The sequence below is a fragment of the Crocuta crocuta genome, unplaced genomic scaffold, assembly GCF_008692635.1.
Source record: "Crocuta crocuta isolate KB4526 unplaced genomic scaffold, BGI_CrCroc_1.0 scaffold243, whole genome shotgun sequence".
NCBI classification, from domain to species: domain Eukaryota; kingdom Metazoa; phylum Chordata; class Mammalia; order Carnivora; family Hyaenidae; genus Crocuta; species Crocuta crocuta.
The window spans coordinates 2,118,919-2,128,253 of NW_027529596.1; the positions used below are offsets into that span (position 1 = coordinate 2,118,919).

The window sequence follows — 9,335 nt, forward strand, 5'->3', positions numbered from 1 at the left end:
TGGGTTCAAATCCCCTCACTCACACCCGCGGCAGAGCCTCCCGGGCCCCAGTCCGGGCCCCCCCGGAACGCAGCTTCGCCAGCATCCCTGCCCGCCGCGCAGGCTGTCTTCCCGCGGGTCCAGCTGCCCGGCCGCTCCTGGCACCAGGCTCACACGGGCCCCTCCTGCCCTCCCGGCGACAGAGCTGGCTTTGGGAGTGCTCCCGGGGACCCTGGCCCGTGACGCCAGGACGCAGCCGGACCCCCGTGTGACCCTGCCCCGGGATGCCAGCGGGACTGGGGGGCCCGAGTGGGATGAGGGGGCAGATGGGCTCCGCACGGGCTCAGCTCTGCCGGGAGGGGACGGAGGAGGCCGAGCCCCGTGTGACCTGCCCCGCGCGGGGTGCCCCGCTGTCCCCGCAGCTTCTGCCGCCCTGTGCGCCCGTTGGCCCCGCGTGCCCCCAGCTGCCCACATCCTGCCAGTGCCCGCCTGAAGCCCGCACAGTGATTCGGAGGCTCAGTGACCCGAAGCGCGGCTCAGGATGGGGGGGTGCATACAGGCCTCGAAACCGCACTTGCTCGTAGTCTCTGAATTCAAAGGCTTGTACTCGGACGCGAAAGCAGGGACAGGCACGGGATGGAGCTCGCCCACAATTTCAGAGGCCGAGATGGAACACCTCGCTGCGATGTCTTCCAGTGGCTTCTCCACCGGGACATTTCTGGCTCTGTCTGTACTTCCAAATCCAGAGGTGGAACCGAACAGGAGGAGACCCCGCCGGGCCTGGTGGGCCCGGGCCGCCTCCTCAGAAGCAACCTGTGAGATCGCCGAGCCGGCCAGAGGGCAGGTGGCGGCCAGGGCTCACAGGGCGCACCCCCTCCCTGGGAGACGGGTGACAGCCCGGCAAGCCGCCAGCCCCCCGCCGCCCACGTCTCCCCCCCGCGTCCCCAGCTGCAGGGGCACAGGCTTTGCGGGGCCTTTGATCCGGGCACACGAAGTACGTCACAGGTGAGCACTGGCGGCGTGGGCTGCCGACTGACAAACAAGCCCCAGGAAAGCCTCGCCCTCCAGCTGGGCTTCCAGCCGCAGCCCCGCTGCCTGCTGGAAACGCACAGGGGCCTTCTCCCCGCTGGCACGCCCCTCCCCACCCCCCAGCCCTGCTCGGACTCCCAGGAGCTCAGAAATAGCTTGACTAAGTCAGGGTGAGAAACTGCTCCTCTTCCGGCACCCTGCACACAGGGGCAGATTTCTCTGACGCTTACGTCCCCACCTCGACGTCCAGGACATAAAGCTCTTAGTCTTAACCTTATTTCTTCTGGGCAAACTTTGGAGGGGATTAGGGAGAGAGAGCTGAAAACGCAGAGATGAGGGAGGCAGCCCACTCCAGCCGGGCTCAGCCTCAGGGCCGGCGTTCAAGCAAAACCACCGGGCTTTATCATTTATTCATTCATCAAACCCCTATGACTACCTCCTTCATGCTGGCGCCAGCTAGGGGCCGGAGAGTCAGAGAAGAATAAAACATATTCCAGATGTCGTGGAGTTTAATTTTTACCGGGGACAGGCTCATCATCGAATAATTAGCAAACATGTGTCCAGAATTGCTGTGTCTGAAAGTCAGAAATATTACCACATTAAATGTTACCTTTAAACAGAATGTTAACTACATTTTCAAACAATATGTTCGCTATGGTTTTCTTCAACCCGCAGACACATTATCAGGAAGTTTTTCTAAATTCAAAGCAATGTGGCCAACTGTTGATGTGAAAAAATACAAGCAACGCACTACAGCCTGGAAACACAGAGAAAGTACTGGATTTCTTGCACCCTTTTCTCTTCTTTTCTTTTATTTTCTAAAAACCTTGTAAAGGTTAACATTTAGATCCCTTTAATGTAGAGGTACTTCATGTGAATAGGTATCTGAAAGTTGAAGGAAAATATTTTGAATATATTATTTAAAAATATAACTAACACTCTGTTTAACGATAAATTTAGGGGCATCTGGGTGGCTCAGTTGGTTAAGCGGCTGACTCTTGAGTTCAGCTCAGGTCACGATCTCGCAGCGCATGGGATCCAGCCCCACACTGGGCTCCATGCTGACGGCGTGGAGCCTGCTTGGGATTCTCTCTCCTTCGCTTTCTGCCCCTCCCCCACAGGCACATGCACTCACCCTCTCTGTTTCTCTCAAAATAAATAAACTTAAAAAAACCAATAAATTTAACCCACGATAAATAGAATAGAAACAGGTGCCCACTGAAGGGAGATTAGTTCTGCCTGAAGGAAGCCCAGAAGTTTTCCCAGAAGTGGTAACCTATGAGCGGAGCCTTGAATGCCAAGTAAAGCCTGTGAAGCTGGAAGGATGGGGGAGGCGTACAGGAAGCAGTGGGCCGGTGGCCCCTCTCCGGGTCATGCTCAGCCTGCCCGTTGTCGGGGTGTCAGCAGAAAGCTGCTCGGGATGGCGGGCCTGCCCCCGTCACCACCCATGAGAAAAGGCTCAGCCCCCTGCCTCGCTCCCAGCCTGGGGGGGGGGTGCAACACCCCCATCCGCTCACTCATGTCCCCCGCGCACAAGGACAGCAGGGACGGTGGAGGGCACGTTTGGGAACCGGCACACTGTGAGGTCTCCTCGTTATGAAATCTGGGGCGCTTCTCTTTCCGATGGCCGCCTCAACACGGCCCGCGGCAAGGGGCCTAGACTGTTCTAGGAGCGCCCTCATTTTGGAGGCAAAGAAGCCAGCAGAGTGAAGCACCTTCCCCAGGGACACACACGCGACGACGGCATCGGCCGAGGCTCTGGCGGTCCCTCTGCCAACTCGAAGGTTCTGTGCGTGCAGGGGGCAAAGTGCACTTGACCGCGCTCACGGCCACCACGCGGCCAGCCGCCCATCCGCGCCTCAGGTGTCCAAGCAGCTGTGTAACTGCCGATTCCCGGCTTCCTACCCGCAGCAGCCGGAACAGAGAGCGAGAAGCCACGGACCTCGCCCTTCAGCAACTGCGATCCGCTTGTGCAGGAAAGAGCCCCCCAGACGCAGAGAGGGTGACACACAGACTGCTCTTTGCACGGATAGTAACTGAGGCCCTGCAGGTGGTGTGGACCAAGCCGGGCGGAAGGGAGTGAGCCGGAGCCGTCGGCGGACAGTGGGGACTGTGCCCAGCACCGGCGCCCGGGCTCCGGCTCGCGGGCTTCACGGCAGCGGTGCCCCCCTAGCGGGGGCGGGTGAGCCCGGGAGGGGCCAAGGTGCCCGCGCCCGTTCTGGCCGCACCGCTTCTGTTTTTTCCTCCTCTGCGGGTCATTCTGGGCTGTTTGGACACCAGCCCTGTCTGTGGGCAGCTCAGCCTGCAGGGGGCCGCCCACCACCCGCACCCCCAGCCCCGGGAAGACACTCCGAGCCCCCGGCCGGCCGGAGCCTGGGACGCAGCGCCGGCGCAGCGCGCGACACCCACCCCAGCTCCCGCCCTGCCAGGCGTCTCACGCCAGCTGCTCAGCATCTGCCGGGACCCAGGGGGCTGTGCCGCCACCCTGGGCAGGCCCCGGGGAGCCGGCCCCCAGCACACGACGGGGTGCGAAGGAGGCCGGGCAGGACCGTCCCCTGGCGTAGGGTCAGCGAAGGCGGCCCTGGTAGGTGCCACTGATGTCCACCGGACGCACACGTCGGGCGAGTGAACGTGGGGACGCGCGACGGGCCTCGGGGCTGCCCCCCGTCAGGGAGCCGTGCACAGGCGCTCGGGCGCGCCGGCCTTCATGGAATCTTCCAGAGCCAAGCAAGCAGAAGGCGCTGGTCCCGGCGAGGTGTGGGGGCGCGAGCTCACACACAGATGCCTGCGCCCCCGCCCGGAGCGCCGGGGGCACGGGGCACAGGCCGGGGCGCGGGGGGCCCTGCTGGGGACGCGCCTGTGCGGGGACCCTGCTCGACCCACTTGCGCTGCGTCTGCAAGTCCCGTCCTCGCGTCTGCCNGTCCCAGAGCGGGGCCCATGGGGGGGATCCCGCAGCCAGTGCTCTGCCCTCGCTGGGAAAGCCCGGAAACCAGCGGCCAAGCGGGGCTGTCGCTGCGAGGGCGGCGGCTTCGACGGCAGGTGGANCCGCCGGCTGCCCTCGCTGCACCTGCCACGCCCAGAGGCTTCTCCGCCTCCCTCCCGGGCCCCTGGACGGACCTGGCCTCCCGTCGCAGCCCTGGGTACTAATAGCACCGATGATGCCCACGCCGTTTGCCGGCGCTAATTGCTGTCAGTTCATAGGTAGATGTAACCTTATACCCCAAACGCCTTCTAGTGAACGTTTCCGTATATGTTGGAGAAACTTCCAGACCCCAGTGAGTCATCGCTGGAAATGTACGAGCCGCAGCCCCGACCAGGCATCAGTCCCTGAGCCTCCGCTTAGGCCTGCCCAGGGCTGTGCGCCCATTTCATGTGACTTAGGGGCTCATCATTCATGGAAATTAAGTAAACCCCCCCCTCCTACTCTCCTGGCTCCTTCTGAATTAAGTGTGGAGAACATTTTTTGTGTATATAGATATTGATTATCAATGTCAGTGTCGATATAGGCATAGATATATAAACATTTTTATTGTGGTAAAGTGTACGAAATAGAATTTTACCATTTTAGCCATATTTCTTTTTTTTTTTTTTTAAATATTTTTATTTATTTCTAGGAGAGAGAGAGAGAGACAGCGTGAGCAGGGGAGGGTCAGAGAGAGAGGGAGACACAGAATCTGAAACAGGCTCCAGGCTCTGAGCTGTCAGCACAGAGCCCGACGTGGGGCTCGAACCCACGAACCGCGAGATCATGACCTGAGCAAAAGTCGGACGCTTAACCAACTAAGCCACCCAGGCGCCCCAGCCATATTTCTTTTTAATTACTGAGAGAGAGAGAGACAGCGTGAGCAGGGGAGGGTCAGAGAGAGAGGGAGACACAGAATCTGAAACAGGCTCCAGGCTCTGAGCTGTCAGCACAGAGCCCGACGTGGGGCTCGAACCCACGAACGATGAGATCATGACCTGAGCTGAAGTCGGTCGCCCAACTGACTGAGCCCCCCAGGCGCCCCCCATTTTAGCCATTTCTAAGTGTACAGTTCAGTGGATAAAGTTGTTTGCAATCCCTACCACTCTGTTTCCAGAACTTTTTCACCATCCCAAACCAAACCCCTAACCAGATCAAGATTTCTGTACGTGTAATTACACATACGCAGCCTATGATAATATGTCTTTCCTTTTTCATACATAAATAGCACACAGACCATTCTAGAACTTGCTTTTTTCGCCTACTTATCTTGGAGATCTCTCTATAGCAGCACATCCAGAAGTATCTGTTGTGTTTTTGGTTTTTTAAACTGCTACACGTGAATATACCAACATTTGCTAATTAGGGTCTTAGCTGGTGGATGTTTACGTTGTTTCCATTTTTCTGTTTTTGCTCCTGCAGATAATTATGTAATAAACATCCGTGTGTGTGTGTGTGCGCACGTGCACGTGGGCATACCACGAGGGCTTATGTGCGGAATACATTCAAGTCTCAGAGAAATGGCAAAATCATGCCTGGAACGTTGACATGAGGGGATTTGATAGAGTGGATTTCTTTTAAATCGTGTTAAAGCTCAAGTGCATAATGTGAGGGCCGAGTGCTGTGTGCGGACGAACACAGGCCTGGCCTCCCATCCACCCTCTGCTACGCAGGTGCCTGGGGACCTCAGAGAGTCACCTGGCCTCCCAGACGGCCAGTGTCTTCCTCTGCGAAGTGGAACAAATAGGATGTGTCCCCAGGGGGCTTAGGGCCCACCCTAGGTCCTCATTTTAACCAAATCCGTGAAGGCCTCTCTCCAAACCGAGTCCCATCCTGAGGCGCTGAGGACTGGGGCCCCCACAGAGGGATTCTGGCGGGGACCCAGTTCAGCCCATAACAGAGCTGGGTGCTGAGCGCGTGGTCCTGAGTGATGAAAGGGCCCAAGAATGGAGGGAATTGCATCCTTTCACTAGAAAGAAACCACTTTCCGTGTGGAAACCATAGCTCGGTTTATGGGGCGAGGGCGGGAAGAGATGGAGATTACTACACTCAGATGAACTCAGACAAGCTGTGGGTGATCTTTACAGGCACCGGCATCCTGGCGGCCCAGCCTGGATTTCAGGCTGGGCCTGAGCTGGTCTGGGCGTCTCCCAGCAGCCTGGGGGCCGAGGCAGCCAAGTTCATTCCAACGGACTACTTTTGTCTTTTAAACGTCATCCGCTTTCTTGAAATTACAAAAATAATGTGTATTCGTTGTAAAAGAAAAAAAAGAGAAAGACCTACAATTGCTCCTCGTCTCATTCAGAGAAAAATCCACTGGCTGAGAAGGTTCTAACCAATGCCGCCGCCCTCTTACCCGCTAGCCCCATCTTCTAGCGCTCTCCCTCTCCCACGCCCCCCCACCTCCCGCCACACCTACTACCTCCTTGCTGCTCAGATACACCAGGCCTGGATCCACCACAGGACCTTTGCATCTGCTCTTCCTCCACCAGGGGTGCCCTTCCTTCATGTATCCTCACAGCTGAGGCCTCTGACTATTCCTGAAGAATGGGATCCGTCTCTCTCTCTCTCTCTCTCATTTTGTACGTTCGGTAGTGAGTAGCCAGCAGTGAGATTGAGTCTTTTTATATGTTTATAAGCAGCTTGTTTTTCCTCCTCTGAGAACTACCTATTTGAATATTTCTCTTGGACTAGTTGTCTTAGCTTTCATCTTTCAAAGTTTTATTGATTGAGTTCTAAGCCTGTGAAAAGCCTTAGGAATGAAGGTGCTGGTCACAGAGTTATTTACAGTGGTGAAAAATTGGAAACAAACGACCTTCAGTGGAGAAATGGTAAATAAATAACAGAAGGATTACTACACAGCCATTAAAAAGGATATGCAGTAAGCCTATGCAGTAACGTGAAACGTGAGATATAAGTAAGTGACATAACATGAAAATATAATGTTAAATTACATTTAAAAAACAATAGGTTTTTTTCAGGGAAAAAATTTCATGTAGAATAATTATAATTTATGAATAACAAAGACTTTGGAAGGCAGTCTGCTATCATATTAATAGTGGCTCCGTTTGAATGTGGTAGTTTGGGTGGCTTTGATGATTTTGTACTTTCCTGCACTTTTATAATGAGTTGATTTACTTGAAAATAAAAAGAAAAGTGATCATAGGAAAACTTGTACAATTATTGCACAAAATCATAACAAATTTCAAGGAAATAATAATATAAGAAAGGAATTATTTTTCCATAATCTTGTTACCTTTTTTTGTTTTAATGTTTTTATTTATTTCTAGGAGAGAGAGACAGAGACAGCATGAGCAGGGGAGGGTCAGAGAGAGAGGGAGACACAGGCTCTGAAACAGGCTCCAGGCTCTGAGCTGGCAGTCAGCACAGAGCCCGACGCGGGGCTCGAACCCACGAACCGCGAGATCATGACCTAAGCGAAAGTCGGATGCTCAACTGACTAAGCCACCCAGGCGCCCCATAATCCTGTCACCTTTAAGAAATCGAACAACTTGGGGCGCCTGGGGGGGCTCAGTCGGTTGAGCAGCGGACTTCATCTCAGGTCATGATCTACGGTTCGTGGGTTCGAGCCCCGCGTCGGGCTCTGTGCTGGCAGCTCAGAGCCTGGAACTCCCTTCAGATTCTGTGTCTCCTTCTCTCTCTGCCCCTCCCCTGCTCGTTCTCTGTCTCTCAAAAATACATAAACGTTTAAAAAAATTGTTTAAAGGAAGAAATCCAACAACTTGCTTTCTTCCTGTTTGCTTCGGAATTCTCGTCTATGGGAATATATAATTTGTGTGTAGCTATGACCAGATAGATATTTAGCTTTACAATGAAACACAAGCATTTGAAATCCAACATTCGAGGAAGGGGGGTCGAGGAGGCCTTGGCGGGTCACAGTAAGTAGCGAGAAATTACGTGGCACCAGTGTGTTCTGCAGGGCAAGGCTGTCTCCAGGGGGTCAGCCTCTAACGGCGCCGGCCGGGCCGGCCTCACATTCGGGAGCAGGCCGTCTGTGACGGTGATGCTGCAGGCCTCCCAGCCTCCCGCCCCCTCAGAGAAAGAAGGCCAAGTGTAGAGTTAGAAACACATCTGCTAACGTGGTGTGATCCGCAGAGAAAAGGAGTCCGTCCCTTCTCAGCCTCCAGAGGAACCCCTCTCCCCAGCCCCGGGGACCAGTGACTTGTCCAAGGTTAGTGCCAAATGGTGGTGAGGACTCTGGACCAGAGAGTATCTGGGCTACAGACTAGACAGGCCTGAGCTCAGCCCTGGATCTAGACCTTTGGCATGTGATGAGCCTCTCTGAGCCTCAGTTTCCCCAGCTGTAAAGGACTGAGACTCACATATGCTTCAGCTGAGGGTTACCATCAGCACCCAGTGCATCTATCTCTCCTGCTGCAGTGAAAGTTGTTCAACGAAAGGCAGCAAACCCCTTGGCGGGGGAGGGCTGGGTCCCTGAGCCGGGGTCACACCCCACACAGGCGCGCGGACCTGCTGCCACTCTGCCTTCCTGAAGACACGTGACTTCCTGTTTTCTAAATTCTTAGCCTGCAATGTCATCGCCCGTTGTGTCTTCGCCTGGGCTGAGGCTGGGCGGCGGCACGACCCCGGGCTCGAGGTTAGGGCTGCAAAGGGCGGTCGGGGGGCTGGGAATCTGGCTGGTCCTACCTGAACTGTGGGCTTCGATGCCACTAGCGCCTGTGTGCTGAGAGCTTACTGGGTAGCATTTCGGGGTCACATACCCTGCGAGGGAGCTATGCCATTACCCCAGAGTCACACAGCTGCCTAAGCACCAGAGCCAGGCCCTGGACTCAAGTTCTCCGCCTTTAAAGGCTTTATTCTTGCTGGGATACCTGAGCGTTTCCTCTGAAGCGGGAGAGAAGCCGGACACGGGAGAGATTGTAAAGGCTGAGCTACAGAACGGGGAGAATTTGTGTTCTTTGTGCCTCTGAAGGCACAACTAGATTCAAGGCTGTTTTTTAACAGCTCTGAAAATGAGCGAGCACTCTCCACCGGCGATTGCGGAGTGGTGAGCTCCCTGTCGCCCCGGGTATTCAAGCAGAGGCTGAAGGTGTCAGAGAAGAAATGCCCACAAAAGGTGGGGGGCTCTCTGGAGAACAGGACTCCGGAGGCACCAGGAGACAGTGGGAAGACAAGGGACTGAGCAGGAGATGCTCCTGGGAACTTCTGAGCTTCAACTTCCTTGTCCGCAAAGCAGAATCCGTAGCGATTCAGCCCATGTCCTGAAGAGCTGTTCTGAGGGGCAAAGCAGGTAACAAAGTGACCTTTGTTGCTCTGAGGGGCAGGGCGTTCTCTGACCTGCACACCGAGCGCGAATGCAAGTTCCCTTGTCAGCCCCCCCCC

General features: G+C 55.5%; 1 protein-coding gene across 1 annotated transcript in view; it reads left to right on the forward strand.

Moving 5' to 3' along the window:
- CD247 (CD247 molecule) overlaps positions 1–9,335 on the forward strand; it is a 66,985-nt gene that overhangs the window by 46,573 nt on the left and 11,077 nt on the right. The window lies entirely within an intron of this gene.